This window comes from Carassius gibelio, chromosome A14, assembly GCF_023724105.1.
Source record: "Carassius gibelio isolate Cgi1373 ecotype wild population from Czech Republic chromosome A14, carGib1.2-hapl.c, whole genome shotgun sequence".
Lineage (NCBI taxonomy): Eukaryota > Metazoa > Chordata > Actinopteri > Cypriniformes > Cyprinidae > Carassius > Carassius gibelio.
In genome coordinates, this window is record NC_068384.1 from 24,985,000 (window position 1) to 25,003,319 (window position 18,320).

The window sequence follows — 18,320 nt, forward strand, 5'->3', positions numbered from 1 at the left end:
TCGACATCACAGTGCTAAGAGGTCCTTCATGAAAACCACCCGAGCCCAGAGAGCAGTCAGGCACTCGCACAAGTGACGAGGTGGCCGAGTGGTTAAGGCGATGGACTGCTAATCCATTGTGCTCTGCACGCGTGGGTTCGAATCCCATCCTCGTCGTTCCTTGCTCTGCTCGTTCATCTGCTCTGCACATTTGGTGCACTTTCCTTTTGTTCCACGTTCACCTCATGCAGTGCGATCCAAAAGGGTCGATGATCTGAATCAGCTGTGTTAAATAAAGGAAGTACTATTTAAAAGGACGAGACCTGTTCTTCAACAACACAATAAGCTTCAAAAGAAGCTGGCAAAAATTGCCAAGGCTGACTGTATTTCAAGTCATCCTGGCGGGGTATTGGGTAAAGTTTTAAACCAGCAATGATCGCGCCTCGGATGAGCCTCATAGGCTACAATATTGCCTCTGCGAAAGAATGATGGCAAAGGTCGCAACCTTTCAACTGGACCCATGTGGACGTGGAACGACAGGGTGGTAATTGGCTCCAAACTGCGTGGTGTGTCTACGAATCCAGTAGGCAGTATGTACGAGAAGCCTTATTTGCTGCTCTCCCTTTACTTAAAGAGGTTTGTGAGTTGCTTTCTCGAACCCCTGGGGGAAGAGACTTATTGGTATCTTGGCAAAAAGGGGTGGAGTGGTAAAGCTCGCGGTTTGGGTCAGTATAGATTCTGTTTGACGAGGCCCCTGGGGGGTTGGGTAGGATACTGACGAGTGCAGGGAGTGCAAGTTCTGAGGGAGGTCCTGTGTCAAATGTGCTACCCTTTGCTAGACTCAGGTGTTCTCTCAAAACGGCAACGGAGACCAGAACGACAGAGGGCCACAATGACAAGCACTTGTCTGAGGGTCATGAGATAGGAGCAAGCTCAGCTTTTAAGAGTACAAAGAACATCAGTCATAAATGATGAAAAATGCAGCAGGTGCTGGACAAAGTTCAAACTTTGTAGAGCGCAAGTGTTTAACCTTCTGCATTCGAAAGCTCAAACAAATGGAATATGCTTTGAAATTCTACGTGTTCAACTGTAGGCATATCTCAGCGTACATGTACAAAAATTAACTATACTTTGGTTTCCAGGGTGAGCTTCGACATCACAGTGCTAAGAGGTCCTTCATGAAAACCACCCGAGCCCACAGAGCAGTCAGGCACTCGCACAAGTGACGAGGTGGCCGAGTGGTTAAGGCGATGGACTGCTAATCCATTGTGCTCTGCACGCGTGGGTTCGAATCCCATCCTCGTCGTTCCTTGCTCTGCTCGTTCATCTGCTCTGCACATTTGGTGCACTTTCCTTTTGTTCCACGTTCACCTCATGCAGTGCGATCCAAAAGGGTCGATGATCTGAATCAGCTGTGTTAAATAAAGGAAGTACTATTTAAAAGGACGAGACCTGTTCTTCAACAACACAATAAGCTTCAAAAGAAGCTGGCAAAAATTGCCAAGGCTGACTGTATTTCAAGTCATCCTGGCGGGGTATTGGGTAAAGTTTTCAACCAGCAATGATCGCGCCTCGGATGAGCCTCATAGGCTACAATATTGCCTCTGCGAAAGAATGATGTCAAAGGTCGCGACCTTTCAACTGGACCCATGTGGACGTGGAACGACAGGGTGGTAATTGGCTCCAAACTGCGTGGTGTGTCTACGAATCCAGTAGGCAGTATGTACGAGAAGCCTTATTTGCTGCTCTCCCTTTACTTAAAGAGGTTTGTGAGTTGCTTTCTCGAACCCCTGGGGGAAGAGACTTATTGGTATCTTGGCAAAAAGGGGTGGAGTGGTAAAGCTCGCGGTTTGGGTCAGTATAGATTCTGTTTGACGAGGCCCCTGGGGGGTTGGGTAGGATACTGACGAGTGCAGGGAGTGCAAGTTCTGAGGGAGGTCCTGTGTCAAATGTGCTACCCTTTGCTAGACTCAGGTGTTCTCTCAAAACGGCAACGGAGACCAGAACGACAGAGGGCCACAATGACAAGCACTTGTCTGAGGGTCATGAGATAGGAGCAAGCTCAGCTTTTAAGAGTACAAAGAACATCAGTCATAAATGATGAAAAATGCAGCAGGTGCTGGACAAAGTTCAAACTTTCTAGAGCGCAAGTGTTTAACCTTCTGCATTCGAAAGCTCAAACAAATGGAATATGCTTTGAAATTCTACGTGTTCAACTGTAGGCATATCTCAGCGTACATGTACAAAAATTAACTATACTTTGGTTTCCAGGGTGAGCTTCGACATCACAGTGCTAAGAGGTCCTTCATGAAAACCACCCGACCCCAGAGAGCAGTCAGGCACTCGCACAAGTGACGAGGTGGCCGAGTGTTTAAGGCGATGGACTGCTAATCCATTGTGCTCTGCACGCGTGGGTAGGAATCCCATCCTCGTCGTTCCTTGCTCTGCTCGTTCATCTGCTCTGCACATTTGGTGCACTTTCCTTTTGTTCCACGTTCACCTCATGCAGTGCGATCCAAAAGGGTCGATGATCTGAATCAGCTGTGTTAAATAAAGGAAGTACTATTTAAAAGGACGAGACCTGTTCTTCAACAACACAATAAGCTTCAAAAGAAGCTGGCAAAAATTGCCAAGGCTGACTGTATTTCAAGTCATCCTGGCGGGGTATTGGGTAAAGTTTTCAACCAGCAATGATCGCGCCTCGGATGAGCCTCATAGGCTACAATATTGCCTCTGCGAAAGAATGGTGTCAAAGGTCGCGACCTTTCAACTGGACCCATGTGGACGTGGAACGACAGGGTGGTAATTGGCTCCAAACTGCGTGGTGTGTCTACGAATCCAGTAGGCAGTATGTACGAGAAGCCTTATTTGCTGCTCTCCCTTTACTTAAAGAGGTTTGTGAGTTGCTTTCTTGAAGCCCTGGGGGAAGAGACTTATTGGTATCTTGGCAAAAAGGGGTGGAGTGGTAAAGCTCGCGGTTTGGGTCAGTATAGATTCTGTTTGACGAGGCCCCTGGGGGGTTGGGTAGGATACTGACGAGTGCAGGGAGTGCAAGTTCTGAGGGAGGTCCTGTGTCAAATGTGCTACCCTTTGCTAGACTCAGGTGTTCTCTCAAAACGGCAACGGAGACCAGAACGACAGAGGGCCACAATGACAAACACTTGTCTGAGGGTCATTAGATAGGAGCAAGCTCAGCTTTTAAGAGTACAAAGAACATCAGTCATAAATGATGAAAAATGCAGCAGGTGCTGGACAAAGTTCAAACTTTCTAGAGCGCACGTGTTTAACCTTCTGCATTCGAAAGCTCAAACAAATGGAATATGCTTTGAAATTCTACGTGTTCAACTGTAGGCATATCTCAGCGTACATGTACAAAAATTAACTATACTTTGGTTTCCAGGGTGAGCTTCGACATCACAGTGCTAAGAGGTCCTTCATGAAAACCACCCGAGCCCAGAGAGCAGTCAGGCACTCGCACAAGTGACGAGGTGGCCGAGTGGTTAAGGCGATGGACTGCTAATCCATTGTGCTCTGCACGCGTGGGTTCGAATCCCATCCTCGTCGTTCCTTGCTCTGCTCGTTCATCTGCTCTGCACATTTGGTGCACTTTCCTTTTGTTCCACGTTCACCTCATGCAGTGCGATCCAAAAGGGTCGATGATCTGAATCAGCTGTGTTAAATAAAGGAAGTACTATTTAAAAGGACGAGACCTGTTCTTCAACAACACAATAAGCTTCAAAAGAAGCTGGCAAAAATTGCCAAGGCTGACTGTATTTCAAGTCATCCTGGCGGGGTATTGGGTAAAGTTTTAAACCAGCAATGATCGCGCCTCGGATGAGCCTCATAGGCTACAATATTGCCTCTGCGAAAGAATGATGGCAAAGGTCGCAACCTTTCAACTGGACCCATGTGGACGTGGAACGACAGGGTGGTAATTGGCTCCAAACTGCGTGGTGTGTCTACGAATCCAGTAGGCAGTATGTACGAGAAGCCTTATTTGCTGCTCTCCCTTTACTTAAAGAGGTTTGTGAGTTGCTTTCTCGAACCCCTGGGGGAAGAGACTTATTGGTATCTTGGCAAAAAGGGGTGGAGTGGTAAAGCTTGCGGTTTGGGTCAGTATAGATTCTGTTTGACGAGGCCCCTGGGGGGTTGGGTAGGATACTGACGAGTGCAGGGAGTGCAAGTTCTGAGGGAGGTCCTGTGTCAAATGTGCTACCCTTTGCTAGACTCAGGTGTTCTCTCAAAACGGCAACGGAGACCAGAACGACAGAGGGCCACAATGACAAGCACTTGTCTGAGGGTCATGAGATAGGAGCAAGCTCAGCTTTTAAGAGTACAAAGAACATCAGTCATAAATGATGAAAAATGCAGCAGGTGCTGGACAAAGTTCAAACTTTGTAGAGCGCAAGTGTTTAACCTTCTGCATTCGAAAGCTCAAACAAATGGAATATGCTTTGAAATTCTACGTGTTCAACTGTAGGCATATCTCAGCGTACATGTACAAAAATTAACTATACTTTGGTTTCCAGGGTGAGCTTCGACATCACAGTGCTAAGAGGTCCTTCATGAAAACCACCCGAGCCCACAGAGCAGTCAGGCACTCGCACAAGTGACGAGGTGGCCGAGTGGTTAAGGCGATGGACTGCTAATCCATTGTGCTCTGCACGCGTGGGTTCGAATCCCATCCTCGTCGTTCCTTGCTCTGCTCGTTCATCTGCTCTGCACATTTGGTGCACTTTCCTTTTGTTCCACGTTCACCTCATGCAGTGCGATCCAAAAGGGTCGATGATCTGAATCAGCTGTGTTAAATAAAGGAAGTACTATTTAAAAGGACGAGACCTGTTCTTCAACAACACAATAAGCTTCAAAAGAAGCTGGCAAAAATTGCCAAGGCTGACTGTATTTCAAGTCATCCTGGCGGGGTATTGGGTAAAGTTTTCAACCAGCAATGATCGCGCCTCGGATGAGCCTCATAGGCTACAATATTGCCTCTGCGAAAGAATGATGTCAAAGGTCGCGACCTTTCAACTGGACCCATGTGGACGTGGAACGACAGGGTGGTAATTGGCTCCAAACTGCGTGGTGTGTCTACGAATCCAGTAGGCAGTATGTACGAGAAGCCTTATTTGCTGCTCTCCCTTTACTTAAAGAGGTTTGTGAGTTGCTTTCTCGAACCCCTGGGGGAAGAGACTTATTGGTATCTTGGCAAAAAGGGGTGGAGTGGTAAAGCTCGCGGTTTGGGTCAGTATAGATTCTGTTTGACGAGGCCCCTGGGGGGTTGGGTAGGATACTGACGAGTGCAGGGAGTGCAAGTTCTGAGGGAGGTCCTGTGTCAAATGTGCTACCCTTTGCTAGACTCAGGTGTTCTCTCAAAACGGCAACGGAGACCAGAACGACAGAGGGCCACAATGACAAGCACTTGTCTGAGGGTCATGAGATAGGAGCAAGCTCAGCTTTTAAGAGTACAAAGAACATCAGTCATAAATGATGAAAAATGCAGCAGGTGCTGGACAAAGTTCAAACTTTCTAGAGCGCAAGTGTTTAACCTTCTGCATTCGAAAGCTCAAACAAATGGAATATGCTTTGAAATTCTACGTGTTCAACTGTAGGCATATCTCAGCGTACATGTACAAAAATTAACTATACTTTGGTTTCCAGGGTGAGCTTCGACATCACAGTGCTAAGAGGTCCTTCATGAAAACCACCCCAGCCCAGAGTTCAGTCAGGTACTCGCACAAGTGACGAGGTGGCCGAGTGGTTAAGGCGATGGACTGCTAATCCATTGTGCTCTGCACGCGTGGGTTCGAATCCCATCCTCGTCGTTCCTTGCTCTGCTCGTTCAACTGCTCTGAACATTTGGTGCACTTTCCTTTTGTTCCACGTTCACCTCATGCAGTGCGATCCAAAAGGGTCGATGATCTGAATCAGCTGTGTTAAATAAAGGAAGTACTATTTAAAAGGACGAGACCTGTTCTTCAACAACACAATAAGCTTCAAAAGAAGCTGGCAAAAATTGCCAAGGCTGACTGTATTTCAAGTCATCCTGGCGGGGTATTGGGTAAAGTTTTCAACCAGCAATGATCGCGCCTCGGATGAGCCTCATAGGCTACAATATTGCCTCTGCGAAAGAATGGTGTCAAAGGTCGCGACCTTTCAACTGGACCCATGTGGACGTGGAACGACAGGGTGGTAATTAGCTCCAAACTGCGTGGTGTGTCTAAGAATCCAGTAGGCTGTATGTACGAGAAGCCTTATTTGCTGCTCTCCCTTTACTTAAAGAGGTTTGTGAGTTGCTTTCTCGAACCCCTGGGGGAAGAGACTTATTGGTATCTTGGCAAAAAGGGGTGGAGTCGTAAAGATCGCGGTTTGGGTCAGTATAGATTCTGTTTGACGAGGCCCCTGGGGGGTTATGTAGGATACTGACGAGTGCAGGGAGTGCAAGTTCTGAGGGAGGTCCTGTGTCAAATGTGCTACCCTTTGCTAGACTCAGGTGTTCTCTCAAAACGGCAACGGAGACCAGAACGACAGAGGGCCACAATGACAAGCGCTTGTCTGAGGGTCATGAGATAGGAGCAAGCTCAGCTTTTAAGAGTACAAAGAACATCAGTCATAAATGATGAAAAATGCAGCAGGTGCTGGACAAAGTTCATACTTTGTAGAGCGCAAGTGTTTAACCTTCTGCATTCGAAAGCTCAAACAAATGGAATATGCTTTAAAATTCTACGTGTTCAACTGTAGGCATATCTCAGCGTACATGTACAAAAATTAACTATACTTTGGATTCCAGGGTGAGCTTCGACATCACAGTGCTAAGAGGTCCTTCATGAAAACCACCCCAGCCCAGAGTTCAGTCAGGTACTCGCACAAGTGACGAGGTGGCCGAGTGGTTAAGGCGATGGACTGCTAATCCATTGTGCTCTGCACGCGTGGGTTCGAATCCCATCCTCGTCGTTCCTTGCTCTGCTCGTTCAACTGCTCTGAACATTTGGTGCACTTTCCTTTTGTTCCACGTTCACCTCATGCAGTGCGATCCAAAAGGGTCGATGATCTGAATCAGCTGTGTTAAATAAAGGAAGTACTATTTAAAAGGACGAGACCTGTTCTTCAACAACACAATAAGCTTCAAAAGAAGCTGGCAAAAATTGCCAAGGCTGACTGTATTTCAAGTCATCCTGGCGGGGTATTGGGTAAAGTTTTCAACCAGCAATGATCGCGCCTCGGATGAGCCTCATAGGCTACAATATTGCCTCTGCGAAAGAATGGTGTCAAAGGTCGCGACCTTTCAACTGGACCCATGTGGACGTGGAACGACAGGGTGGTAATTAGCTCCAAACTGCGTGGTGTGTCTAAGAATCCAGTAGGCAGTATGTACGAGAAGCCTTATTTGCTGCTCTCCCTTTACTTAAAGAGGTTTGTGAGTTGCTTTCTCGAAGCCCTGGGGGAAGAGACTTATTGGTATCTTGGCAAAAAGGGGTGGAGTGGTAAAGCTCGCGGTTTGGGTCAGTATAGATTCTGTTTGACGAGGCCCCTGGGGGGTTGGGTAGGATACTGACGAGTGCAGGGAGTGCAAGTTCTGAGGGAGGTCCTGTGTCAAATGTGCTACCCTTTGCTAGACTCAGGTGTTCTCTCAAAACGGCAACGGAGACCAGAACGACAGAGGGCCACAATGACAAGCACTTGTCTGAGGGTCATGAGATAGGAGCAAGCTCAGCTTTTAAGAGTACAAAGAACATCAGTCATAAATGATGAAAAATGCAGCAGGTGCTGGACAAAGTTCATACTTTGTAGAGCGCAAGTGTTTAACTTTCTGCATTCGAAAGCTCAAACAAATGGAATATGCTTTGAAATTCTACGTGTTCAACTGTAGGCATATCTCAGCGTACATGTACAAAAATTAACTATACTTTGGTTTCCAGGGTGAGCTTCGACATCACAGTGCTAAGAGGTCCTTCATGAAAACCACCCGAGCCCAGAGAGCAGTCAGGCACTCGCACAAGTGACGAGGTGGCCGAGTGGTTAAGGCGATGGACTGCTAATCCATTGTGCTCTGCACGCGTGGGTTCGAATCCCATCCTCGTCGTTCCTTGCTCTGCTCGTTCATCTGCTCTGCACATTTGGTGCACTTTCCTTTTGTTCCACGTTCACCTCATGCAGTGCGATCCAAAAGGGTCGATGATCTGAATCAGCTGTGTTAAATAAAAGAAGTACTATTTAAAAGGACGAGACCTGTTCTTCAACAACACAATAAGCTTCAAAAGAAGCTGGCAAAAATTACCAAGGCTGACTGTATTTCAAGTCATCCTGGCGGGGTATTGGGTAAAGTTTTCAACCAGCAATGATCGCGCCTCGGATGAGCCTCATAGGCTACAATATTGCCTCTGCGAAAGAATGATGTCAAAGGTCGCGACCTTTCAACTGGACCCATGTGGACGTGGAACGACAGGGTGGTAATTGGCTCCAAACTGCGTGGTGTGTCTACGAATCCAGTAGGCAGTATGAACGAGAAGCCTTATTTGCTGCTCTCCCTTTACTTAAAGAGGTTTGTGAGTTGCTTTCTCGAAGCCCTGGGGGAAGAGACTTATTGGTATCTTGGCAAAAAGGGGTGGAGTGGTAAAGCTCGCGGTTTGGGTCAGTATAGATTCTGTTTGACGAGGCCCCTGGGGGGGTTGGGTAGGATACTGACGAGTGCAGGGAGTGCAAGTTCTGAGGGAGGTCCTGTGTCAAATGTGCTACCCTTTGCTAGACTCAGGTGTTCTCTCAAAACGGCAACGGAGACCAGAACGACAGAGGGCCACAATGACAAACGCTTGTCTGAGGGTCATTAGATAGGAGCAAGCTCAGCTTTTAAGAGTACAAAGAACATCAGTCATAAATGATGAAAAATGCAGCAGGTGCTGGACAAAGTTCAAACTTTCTAGAGCGCACGTGTTTAACCTTCTGCATTCGAAAGCTCAAACAAATGGAATATGCTTTGAAATTCTACGTGTTCAACTGTAGGCATATCTCAGTGTACATGTACAAAAATTAACTATACTTTGGTTTCCAGGGTGAGCTTCGACATCACAGTGCTAAGAGGTCCTTCATGAAAACCACCCGAGCCCAGAGAGCAGTCAGGAACTCGCACAAGTGACGAGGTGGCCGAGTGGTTAAGGCGATGGACTGCTAATCCATTGTGCTCTGCACGCGTGGGTTCGAATCCCATCCTCGTCGTTCCTTGCTCTGCTCGTTCAACTGCTCTGAACATTTGGTGCACTTTCCTTTTGTTCCACGTTCACCTCATGCAGTGCGATCCAAAAGGGTCGATGATCTGAATCAGCTGTGTTAAATAAAGGAAGTACTATTTAAAAGGACGAGACCTGTTCTTCAACAACACAATAAGCTTCAAAAGAAGCTGGCAAAAATTGCCAAGGCTGACTGTATTTCAAGTCATCCTGGCGGGGTATTGGGTAAAGTTTTCAACCAGCAATGATCGCGCCTCGGATGAGCCTCATAGGCTACAATATTGCCTCTGCGAAAGAATGGTGTCAAAGGTCGCGACCTTTCAACTGGACCCATGTGGACGTGGAACGACAGGGTGGTAATTGGCTCCAAACTGCGTGGTGTGTCTACGAATCCAGTAGGCAGTATGTACGAGAAGCCTTATTTGCTGCTCTCCCTTTACTTAAAGAGGTTTGTGAGTTGCTTTCTCGAAGCCCTGGGGGAAGAGACTTATTGGTATCTTGGCAAAAAGGGGTGGAGTGGTAAAGCTCGCGGTTTGGGTCAGTATAGATTCTGTTTGACGAGGCCCCTGGGGGGTTGGGTAGGATACTGACGAGTGCAGGGAGTGCAAGTTCTGAGGGAGGTCCTGTGTCAAATGTGCTACCCTTTGCTAGACTCAGGTGTTCTCTCAAAACGGCAACGGAGACCAGAACGACAGAGGGCCACAATGACAAGCACTTGTCTGAGGGTCATGAGATAGGAGCAAGCTCAGCTTTTAAGAGTACAAAGAACATCAGTCATAAATGATGAAAAATGCAGCAGGTGCTGGACAAAGATCATACTTTGTAGAGCGCAAGTGTTTAACTTTCTGCATTCGAAAGCTCAAACAAATGGAATATGCTTTGAAATTCTACGTGTTCAACTGTAGGCATATCTCAGCGTACATGTACAAAAATTAACTATACTTTGGTTTCCAGGGTGAGCTTCGACATCACAGTGCTAAGAGGTCCTTCATGAAAACCACCCCAGCCCAGAGTTCAGTCAGGTACTCGCACAAGTGACGAGGTGGCCGAGTGGTTAAGGCGATGGACTGCTAATCCATTGTGCTCTGCACGCGTGGGTTCGAATCCCATCCTCGTCGTTCCTTGCTCTGCTCGTTCATCTGCTCTGCACATTTGGTGCACTTTCCTTTTGTTCCACGTTCACCTCATGCAGTGCGATCCAAAAGGGTCGATGATCTGAATCAGCTGTGTTAAATAAAAGAAAGTACTATTTAAAAGGACGAGACCTGTTCTTCAACAACACAATAAGCTTCAAAAGAAGCTGGCAAAAATTGCCAAGGCTGACTGTATTTCAAGTCATCCTGGCGGGGTATTGGGTAAAGTTTTCAACCAGCAATGATCGCGCCTCGGATGAGCCTCATAGGCTACAATATTGCCTCTGCGAAAGAATGGTGTCAAAGGTCGCGACCTTTCAACTGGACCCATGTGGACGTGGAACGACAGGGTGGTAATTGGCTCCAAACTGCGTGGTGTGTCTACGAATCCAGTAGGCAGTATGTACGAGAAGCCTTATTTGCTGCTCTCCCTTTACTTAAAGAGGTTTGTGAGTTGCTTTCTCGAAGCCCTGGGGGAAGAGACTTATTGGTATCTTGGCAAAAAGGGGTGGAGTGGTAAAGCTCGCGGTTTGGGTCAGTATAGATTCTGTTTGACGAGGCCCCTGGGGGGTTGGGTAGGATACTGACGAGTGCAGGGAGTGCAAGTTCTGAGGGAGGTCCTGTGTCAAATGTGCTACCCTTTGCTAGACTCAGGTGTTCTCTCAAAACGGCAACGGAGACCAGAACGACAGAGGGCCACAATGACAAGCACTTGTCTGAGGGTCATGAGATAGGAGCAAGCTCAGCTTTTAAGAGTACAAAGAACATCAGTCATAAATGATGAAAAATGCAGCAGGTGCTGGACAAAGTTCATACTTTGTAGAGCGCAAGTGTTTAACTTTCTGCATTCGAAAGCTCAAACAAATGGAATATGCTTTGAAATTCTACGTGTTCAACTGTAGGCATATCTCAGCGTACATGTACAAAAATTAACTATACTTTGGTTTCCAGGGTGAGCTTCGACATCACAGTGCTAAGAGGTCCTTCATGAAAACCACCCGAGCCCAGAGAGCAGTCAGGCACTCGCACAAGTGACGAGGTGGCCGAGTGGTTAAGGCGATGGACTGCTAATCCATTGTGCTCTGCACGCGTGGGTTCGAATCCCATCCTCGTCGTTCCTTGCTCTGCTCGTTCATCTGCTCTGCACATTTGGTGCACTTTCCTTTTGTTCCACGTTCACCTCATGCAGTGCGATCCAAAAGGGTCGATGATCTGAATCAGCTGTGTTAAATAAAAGAAGTACTATTTAAAAGGACGAGACCTGTTCTTCAACAACACAATAAGCTTCAAAAGAAGCTGGCAAAAATTACCAAGGCTGACTGTATTTCAAGTCATCCTGGCGGGGTATTGGGTAAAGTTTTCAACCAGCAATGATCGCGCCTCGGATGAGCCTCATAGGCTACAATATTGCCTCTGCGAAAGAATGATGTCAAAGGTCGCGACCTTTCAACTGGACCCATGTGGACGTGGAACGACAGGGTGGTAATTGGCTCCAAACTGCGTGGTGTGTCTACGAATCCAGTAGGCAGTATGTACGAGAAGCCTTATTTGCTGCTCTCCCTTTACTTAAAGAGGTTTGTGAGTTGCTTTCTCGAAGCCCTGGGGGAAGAGACTTATTGGTATCTTGGCAAAAAGGGGTGGAGTGGTAAAGCTCGCGGTTTGGGTCAGTATAGATTCTGTTTGACGAGGCCCCTGGGGGGTTGGGTAGGATACTGACGAGTGCAGGGAGTGCAAGTTCTGAGGGAGGTCCTGTGTCAAATGTGCTACCCTTTGCTAGACTCAGGTGTTCTCTCAAAACGGCAACGGAGACCAGAACGACAGAGGGCCACAATGACAAACGCTTGTCTGAGGGTCATTAGATAGGAGCAAGCTCAGCTTTTAAGAGTACAAAGAACATCAGTCATAAATGATGAAAAATGCAGCAGGTGCTGGACAAAGTTCAAACTTTCTAGAGCGCACGTGTTTAACCTTCTGCATTCGAAAGCTCAAACAAATGGAATATGCTTTGAAATTCTACGTGTTCAACTGTAGGCATATCTCAGTGTACATGTACAAAAATTAACTATACTTTGGTTTCCAGGGTGAGCTTCGACATCACAGTGCTAAGAGGTCCTTCATGAAAACCACCCGAGCCCAGAGAGCAGTCAGGCACTCGCACAAGTGACGAGGTGGCCGAGTGGTTAAGGCGATGGACTGCTAATCCATTGTGCTCTGCACGCGTGGGTTCGAATCCCATCCTCGTCGTTCCTTGCTCTGCTCGTTCAACTGCTCTGAACATTTGGTGCACTTTCCTTTTGTTCCACGTTCACCTCATGCAGTGCGATCCAAAAGGGTCGATGATCTGAATCAGCTGTGTTAAATAACGGAAGTACTATTTAAAGGGACGAGACCTGTTCTTCAACAACACAATAAGCTTCAGAAGAAGCTGGCAAAAATTGCCAAGGCTGACTGTATTTCAAGTCATCCTGGCGGGGTATTGGGTAAAGTTTTCAACCAGCAATGATCGCGCCTCGGATGAGCCTCATAGGCTACAATATTGCCTCTGCGAAAGAATGGTGTCAAAGGTCGCGACCTTTCAACTGGACCCATGTGGACGTGGAACGACAGGGTGGTAATTGGCTCCAAACTGCGTGTTGTGTCTACGAATCCAGTAGGCAGTATGTACGAGAAGCCTTATTTGCTGCTCTCCCTTTACTTAAAGAGGTTTGTGAGTTGCTTTCTCGAACCCCTGGGGGAAGAGACTTATTGGTATCTTGGCAACAAGGGGTGGAGTCGTAAAGATCGCGGTTTGGGTCAGTATAGATTCTGTTTGACGAGGCCCCTGGGGGGTTGGGTAGGATACTGACGAGTGCAGGGAGTGCAAGTTCTGAGGGAGGTCCTGTGTCAAATGTGCTACCCTTTGCTAGACTCAGGTGTTCTCTCAAAACGGCAACGGAGACCAGAACGACAGAGGGCCACAATGACAAACACTTGTCTGAGGGTCATGAGATAGGAGCAAGCTCAGCTTTTAAGAGTACAAAGAACATCAGTCATAAATGATGAAAAATGCAGCAGGTGCTGGACAAAGTTCATACTTTGTAGAGCGCACGTGTTTAACCTTCTGCATTCGAAAGCTCAAACAAATGGAATATGCTTTGAAATTCTACGTGTTCAACTGTAGGCATATCTCAGCGTACATGTACAAAAATTAACTATACTTTGGTTTCCAGGGTGAGCTTCGACATCACAGTGCTAAGAGGTCCTTCATGAAAACCACCCGAGCCCAGAGAGCAGTCAGGCACTCGCACAAGTGACGAGGTGGCCGAGTGGTTAAGGCGATGGACTGCTAATCCATTGTGCTCTGCACGCGTGGGTTCGAATCCCATCCTCGTCGTTCCTTGCTCTGCTCGTTCATCTGCTCTGCACATTTGGTGCACTTTCCATTTGTTCCACGTTCACCTCATGCAGTGCGATCCAAAAGGGTCGATGATCTGAATCAGCTGTGTTAAATAAAGGAAGTACTATTTAAAAGGACGAGACCTGTTCTTCAACAACACAATAAGCTTCAAAAGAAGCTGGCAAAAATTGCCAAGGCTGACTGTATTTCAAGTCATCCTGGCGGGGTATTGGGTAAAGTTTTCAACCAGCAATGATCGCGCCTCGGATGAGCCTCATAGGCTACAATATTGCCTCTGCGAAAGAATGGTGTCAAAGGTCGCGACCTTTCAACTGGACCCATGTGGACGTGGAACGACAGGGTGGTAATTGGCTCCAAACTGCGTGGTGTGTCTACGAATCCAGTAGGCAGTATGTACGAGAAGCCTTATTTGCTGCTCTCCCTTTACTTAAAGAGGTTTGTGAGTTGCTTTCTCGAAGCCCTGGGGGAAGAGACTTATTGGTATCTTGGCAAAAAGGGGTGGAGTGGTAAAGCTCGCGGTTTGGGTCAGTATAGATTCTGTTTGACGAGGCCCCTGGGGGGTTGGGTAGGATACTGACGAGTGCAGGGAGTGCAAGTTCTGAGGGAGGTCCTGTGTCAAATGTGCTACCCTTTGCTAGACTCAGGTGTTCTCTCAAAACGGCAACGGAGACCAGAACGACAGAGGGCCACAATGACAAGCACTTGTCTGAGGGTCATGAGATAGGAGCAAGCTCAGCTTTTAAGAGTACAAAGAACATCAGTCATAAATGATGAAAAATGCAGCAGGTGCTGGACAAAGTTCATACTTTGTAGAGCGCAAGTGTTTAACTTTCTGCATTCGAAAGCTCAAACAAATGGAATATGCTTTGAAATTCTACGTGTTCAACTGTAGGCATATCTCAGCGTACATGTACAAAAATTAACTATACTTTGGTTTCCAGGGTGAGCTTCGACATCACAGTGCTAAGAGGTCCTTCATGAAAACCACCCCAGCCCAGAGTTCAGTCAGGTACTCGCACAAGTGACGAGGTGGCCGAGTGGTTAAGGCGATGGACTGCTAATCCATTGTGCTCTGCACGCGTGGGTTCGAATCCCATCCTCGTCGTTCCTTGCTCTGCTCGTTCATCTGCTCTGCACATTTGGTGCACTTTCCTTTTGTTCCACGTTCACCTCATGCAGTGCGATCCAAAAGGGTCGATGATCTGAATCAGCTGTGTTAAATAAAAGAAAGTACTATTTAAAAGGACGAGACCTGTTCTTCAACAACACAATAAGCTTCAAAAGAAGCTGGCAAAAATTGCCAAGGCTGACTGTATTTCAAGTCATCCTGGCGGGGTATTGGGTAAAGTTTTCAACCAGCAATGATCGCGCCTCGGATGAGCCTCATAGGCTACAATATTGCCTCTGCGAAAGAATGGTGTCAAAGGTCGCGACCTTTCAACTGGACCCATGTGGACGTGGAACGACAGGGTGGTAATTGGCTCCAAACTGCGTGGTGTGTCTACGAATCCAGTAGGCAGTATGTATGAGAAGCCTTATTTGCTGCTCTCCCTTTACTTAAAGAGGTTTGTGAGTTGCTTTCTCGAAGCCCTGGGGGAAGAGACTTATTGGTATCTTGGCAAAAAGGGGTGGAGTGGTAAAGCTCGCGGTTTGGGTCAGTATAGATTCTGTTTGACGAGGCCCCTGGGGGGTTGGGTAGGATACTGACGAGTGCAGGGAGTGCAAGTTCTGAGGGAGGTCCTGTGTCAAATGTGCTACCCTTTGCTAGACTCAGGTGTTCTCTCAAAACGGCAACGGAGACCAGAACGACAGAGGGCCACAATGACAAGCACTTGTCTGAGGGTCATGAGATAGGAGCAAGCTCAGCTTTTAAGAGTACAAAGAACATCAGTCATAAATGATGAAAAATGCAGCAGGTGCTGGACAAAGTTCATACTTTGTAGAGCGCAAGTGTTTAACTTTCTGCATTCGAAAGCTCAAACAAATGGAATATGCTTTGAAATTCTACGTGTTCAACTGTAGGCATATCTCAGCGTACATGTACAAAAATTAACTATACTTTGGTTTCCAGGGTGAGCTTCGACATCACAGTGCTAAGAGGTCCTTCATGAAAACCACCCGAGCCCAGAGAGCAGTCAGGCACTCGCACAAGTGACGAGGTGGCCGAGTGGTTAAGGCGATGGACTGCTAATCCATTGTGCTCTGCACGCGTGGGTTCGAATCCCATCCTCGTCGTTCCTTGCTCTGCTCGTTCATCTGCTCTGCACATTTGGTGCACTTTCCTTTTGTTCCACGTTCACCTCATGCAGTGCGATCCAAAAGGGTCGATGATCTGAATCAGCTGTGTTAAATAAAAGAAGTACTATTTAAAAGGACGAGACCTGTTCTTCAACAACACAATAAGCTTCAAAAGAAGCTGGCAAAAATTACCAAGGCTGACTGTATTTCAAGTCATCCTGGCGGGGTATTGGGTAAAGTTTTCAACCAGCAATGATCGCGCCTCGGATGAGCCTCATAGGCTACAATATTGCCTCTGCGAAAGAATGATGTCAAAGGTCGCGACCTTTCAACTGGACCCATGTGGACGTGGAACGACAGGGTGGTAATTGGCTCCAAACTGCGTGGTGTGTCTACGAATCCAGTAGGCAGTATGTACGAGAAGCCTTATTTGCTGCTCTCCCTTTACTTAAAGAGGTTTGTGAGTTGCTTTCTCGAAGCCCTGGGGGAAGAGACTTATTGGTATCTTGGCAAAAAGGGGTGGAGTGGTAAAGCTCGCGGTTTGGGTCAGTATAGATTCTGTTTGACGAGGCCCCTGGGGTGTTGGGTAGGATACTGACGAGTGCAGGGAGTGCAAGTTCTGAGGGAGGTCCTGTGTCAAATGTGCTACCCTTTGCTAGACTCAGGTGTTCTCTCAAAACGGCAACGGAGACCAGAACGACAGAGGGCCACAATGACAAACGCTTGTCTGAGGGTCATTAGATAGGAGCAAGCTCAGCTTTTAAGAGTACAAAGAACATCAGTCATAAATGATGAAAAATGCAGCAGGTGCTGGACAAAGTTCAAACTTTCTAGAGCGCACGTGTTTAACCTTCTGCATTCGAAAGCTCAAACAAATGGAATATGCTTTGAAATTCTACGTGTTCAACTGTAGGCATATCTCAGTGTACATGTACAAAAATTAACTATACTTTGGTTTCCAGGGTGAGCTTCGACATCACAGTGCTAAGAGGTCCTTCATGAAAACCACCCGAGCCCAGAGAGCAGTCAGGCACTCGCACAAGTGACGAGGTGGCCGAGTGGTTAAGGCGATGGACTGCTAATCCATTGTGCTCTGCACGCGTGGGTTCGAATCCCATCCTCGTCGTTCCTTGCTCTGCTCGTTCAACTGCTCTGAACATTTGGTGCACTTTCCTTTTGTTCCACGTTCACCTCATGCAGTGCGATCCAAAAGGGTCGATGATCTGAATCAGCTGTGTTAAATAACGGAAGTACTATTTAAAGGGACGAGACCTGTTCTTCAACAACACAATAAGCTTCAGAAGAAGCTGGCAAAAATTGCCAAGGCTGACTGTATTTCAAGTCATCCTGGCGGGGTATTGGGTAAAGTTTTCAACCAGCAATGATCGTGCCTCGGATGAGCCTCATAGGCTACAATATTGCCTCTGCGAAAGAATGGTGTCAAAGGTCGCGACCTTTCAACTGGACCCATGTGGACGTGGAACGACAGGGTGGTAATTGGCTCCAAACTGCGTGTTGTGTCTACGAATCCAGTAGGCAGTATGTACGAGAAGCCTTATTTGCTGCTCTCCCTTTACTTAAAGAGGTTTGTGAGTTGCTTTCTCGAACCCCTGGGGGAAGAGACTTATTGGTATCTTGGCAACAAGGGGTGGAGTCGTAAAGATCGCGGTTTGGGTCAGTATAGATTCTGTTTGACGAGGCCCCTGGGGGGTTGGGTAGGATACTGACGAGTGCAGGGAGTGCAAGTTCTGAGGGAGGTCCTGTGTCAAATGTGCTACCCTTTGCTAGACTCAGGTGTTCTCTCAAAACGGCAACGGAGACCAGAACGACAGAGGGCCACAATGACAAACACTTGTCTGAGGGTCATGAGATAGGAGCAAGCTCAGCTTTTAAGAGTACAAAGAACATCAGTCATAAATGATGAAAAATGCAGCAGGTGCTGGACAAAGTTCATACTTTGTAGAGCGCACGTGTTTAACCTTCTGCATTCGAAAGCTCAAACAAATGGAATATGCTTTGAAATTCTACGTGTTCAACTGTAGGCATATCTCAGCGTACATGTACAAAAATTAACTATACTTTGGTTTCCAGGGTGAGCTTCGACATCACAGTGCTAAGAGGTCCTTCATGAAAACCACCCGAGCCCAGAGAGCAGTCAGGCACTCGCACAAGTGACGAGGTGGCCGAGTGGTTAAGGCGATGGACTGCTAATCCATTGTGCTCTGCACGCGTGGGTTCGAATCCCATCCTCGTCGTTCCTTGCTCTGCTCGTTCATCTGCTCTGCACATTTGGTGCACTTTCCATTTGTTCCACGTTCACCTCATGCAGTGCGATCCAAAAGGGTCGATGAT

General features: G+C 47.3%; 1 protein-coding gene and 33 non-coding genes across 34 annotated transcripts in view; 17 read left to right on the forward strand and 17 right to left on the reverse strand.

The window, feature by feature from the left end:
* LOC128026950 (ligand-dependent nuclear receptor corepressor-like protein) overlaps window positions 1-18,320 on the reverse strand; it is a 473,072-nt gene that overhangs the window by 145,257 nt on the left and 309,495 nt on the right. The window lies entirely within an intron of this gene.
* On the forward strand, window positions 75-156 carry trnas-gcu (transfer RNA serine (anticodon GCU)). Its single transcript has one exon. It is a non-coding gene; the product is annotated as a tRNA-Ser (tRNA).
* On the reverse strand, window positions 326-466 carry LOC128028112 (U4 spliceosomal RNA). The gene has a single exon (XR_008187097.1). It is a non-coding gene; the product is annotated as a U4 spliceosomal RNA (small nuclear RNA).
* trnas-gcu (transfer RNA serine (anticodon GCU)) lies at window positions 1,204-1,285 on the forward strand. The gene has a single exon. It is a non-coding gene; the product is annotated as a tRNA-Ser (tRNA).
* LOC128027873 (U4 spliceosomal RNA) lies at window positions 1,455-1,595 on the reverse strand. The gene has a single exon (XR_008186870.1). It is a non-coding gene; the product is annotated as a U4 spliceosomal RNA (small nuclear RNA).
* Window positions 2,333-2,414, forward strand: trnas-gcu (transfer RNA serine (anticodon GCU)). The gene has a single exon. It is a non-coding gene; the product is annotated as a tRNA-Ser (tRNA).
* LOC128027874 (U4 spliceosomal RNA) lies at window positions 2,584-2,724 on the reverse strand. The gene has a single exon (XR_008186871.1). It is a non-coding gene; the product is annotated as a U4 spliceosomal RNA (small nuclear RNA).
* On the forward strand, window positions 3,462-3,543 carry trnas-gcu (transfer RNA serine (anticodon GCU)). Its single transcript has one exon. It is a non-coding gene; the product is annotated as a tRNA-Ser (tRNA).
* LOC128028113 (U4 spliceosomal RNA) lies at window positions 3,713-3,853 on the reverse strand. Its single transcript, XR_008187098.1, has one exon. It is a non-coding gene; the product is annotated as a U4 spliceosomal RNA (small nuclear RNA).
* Window positions 4,591-4,672, forward strand: trnas-gcu (transfer RNA serine (anticodon GCU)). Its single transcript has one exon. It is a non-coding gene; the product is annotated as a tRNA-Ser (tRNA).
* Window positions 4,842-4,982, reverse strand: LOC128027875 (U4 spliceosomal RNA). The gene has a single exon (XR_008186872.1). It is a non-coding gene; the product is annotated as a U4 spliceosomal RNA (small nuclear RNA).
* trnas-gcu (transfer RNA serine (anticodon GCU)) lies at window positions 5,720-5,801 on the forward strand. Its single transcript has one exon. It is a non-coding gene; the product is annotated as a tRNA-Ser (tRNA).
* Window positions 5,971-6,111, reverse strand: LOC128027876 (U4 spliceosomal RNA). Its single transcript, XR_008186873.1, has one exon. It is a non-coding gene; the product is annotated as a U4 spliceosomal RNA (small nuclear RNA).
* trnas-gcu (transfer RNA serine (anticodon GCU)) lies at window positions 6,849-6,930 on the forward strand. The gene has a single exon. It is a non-coding gene; the product is annotated as a tRNA-Ser (tRNA).
* Window positions 7,100-7,240, reverse strand: LOC128027877 (U4 spliceosomal RNA). Its single transcript, XR_008186874.1, has one exon. It is a non-coding gene; the product is annotated as a U4 spliceosomal RNA (small nuclear RNA).
* trnas-gcu (transfer RNA serine (anticodon GCU)) lies at window positions 7,978-8,059 on the forward strand. The gene has a single exon. It is a non-coding gene; the product is annotated as a tRNA-Ser (tRNA).
* Window positions 8,229-8,369, reverse strand: LOC128028086 (U4 spliceosomal RNA). Its single transcript, XR_008187071.1, has one exon. It is a non-coding gene; the product is annotated as a U4 spliceosomal RNA (small nuclear RNA).
* Window positions 9,108-9,189, forward strand: trnas-gcu (transfer RNA serine (anticodon GCU)). Its single transcript has one exon. It is a non-coding gene; the product is annotated as a tRNA-Ser (tRNA).
* On the reverse strand, window positions 9,359-9,499 carry LOC128027879 (U4 spliceosomal RNA). Its single transcript, XR_008186875.1, has one exon. It is a non-coding gene; the product is annotated as a U4 spliceosomal RNA (small nuclear RNA).
* Window positions 10,237-10,318, forward strand: trnas-gcu (transfer RNA serine (anticodon GCU)). The gene has a single exon. It is a non-coding gene; the product is annotated as a tRNA-Ser (tRNA).
* On the reverse strand, window positions 10,489-10,629 carry LOC128027881 (U4 spliceosomal RNA). Its single transcript, XR_008186877.1, has one exon. It is a non-coding gene; the product is annotated as a U4 spliceosomal RNA (small nuclear RNA).
* Window positions 11,367-11,448, forward strand: trnas-gcu (transfer RNA serine (anticodon GCU)). Its single transcript has one exon. It is a non-coding gene; the product is annotated as a tRNA-Ser (tRNA).
* LOC128028087 (U4 spliceosomal RNA) lies at window positions 11,618-11,758 on the reverse strand. Its single transcript, XR_008187072.1, has one exon. It is a non-coding gene; the product is annotated as a U4 spliceosomal RNA (small nuclear RNA).
* On the forward strand, window positions 12,496-12,577 carry trnas-gcu (transfer RNA serine (anticodon GCU)). Its single transcript has one exon. It is a non-coding gene; the product is annotated as a tRNA-Ser (tRNA).
* Window positions 12,747-12,887, reverse strand: LOC128028052 (U4 spliceosomal RNA). Its single transcript, XR_008187039.1, has one exon. It is a non-coding gene; the product is annotated as a U4 spliceosomal RNA (small nuclear RNA).
* Window positions 13,625-13,706, forward strand: trnas-gcu (transfer RNA serine (anticodon GCU)). The gene has a single exon. It is a non-coding gene; the product is annotated as a tRNA-Ser (tRNA).
* Window positions 13,876-14,016, reverse strand: LOC128027882 (U4 spliceosomal RNA). The gene has a single exon (XR_008186878.1). It is a non-coding gene; the product is annotated as a U4 spliceosomal RNA (small nuclear RNA).
* On the forward strand, window positions 14,754-14,835 carry trnas-gcu (transfer RNA serine (anticodon GCU)). Its single transcript has one exon. It is a non-coding gene; the product is annotated as a tRNA-Ser (tRNA).
* Window positions 15,006-15,146, reverse strand: LOC128027883 (U4 spliceosomal RNA). Its single transcript, XR_008186879.1, has one exon. It is a non-coding gene; the product is annotated as a U4 spliceosomal RNA (small nuclear RNA).
* trnas-gcu (transfer RNA serine (anticodon GCU)) lies at window positions 15,884-15,965 on the forward strand. Its single transcript has one exon. It is a non-coding gene; the product is annotated as a tRNA-Ser (tRNA).
* Window positions 16,135-16,275, reverse strand: LOC128028088 (U4 spliceosomal RNA). Its single transcript, XR_008187073.1, has one exon. It is a non-coding gene; the product is annotated as a U4 spliceosomal RNA (small nuclear RNA).
* On the forward strand, window positions 17,013-17,094 carry trnas-gcu (transfer RNA serine (anticodon GCU)). Its single transcript has one exon. It is a non-coding gene; the product is annotated as a tRNA-Ser (tRNA).
* LOC128027809 (U4 spliceosomal RNA) lies at window positions 17,264-17,404 on the reverse strand. Its single transcript, XR_008186809.1, has one exon. It is a non-coding gene; the product is annotated as a U4 spliceosomal RNA (small nuclear RNA).
* trnas-gcu (transfer RNA serine (anticodon GCU)) lies at window positions 18,142-18,223 on the forward strand. The gene has a single exon. It is a non-coding gene; the product is annotated as a tRNA-Ser (tRNA).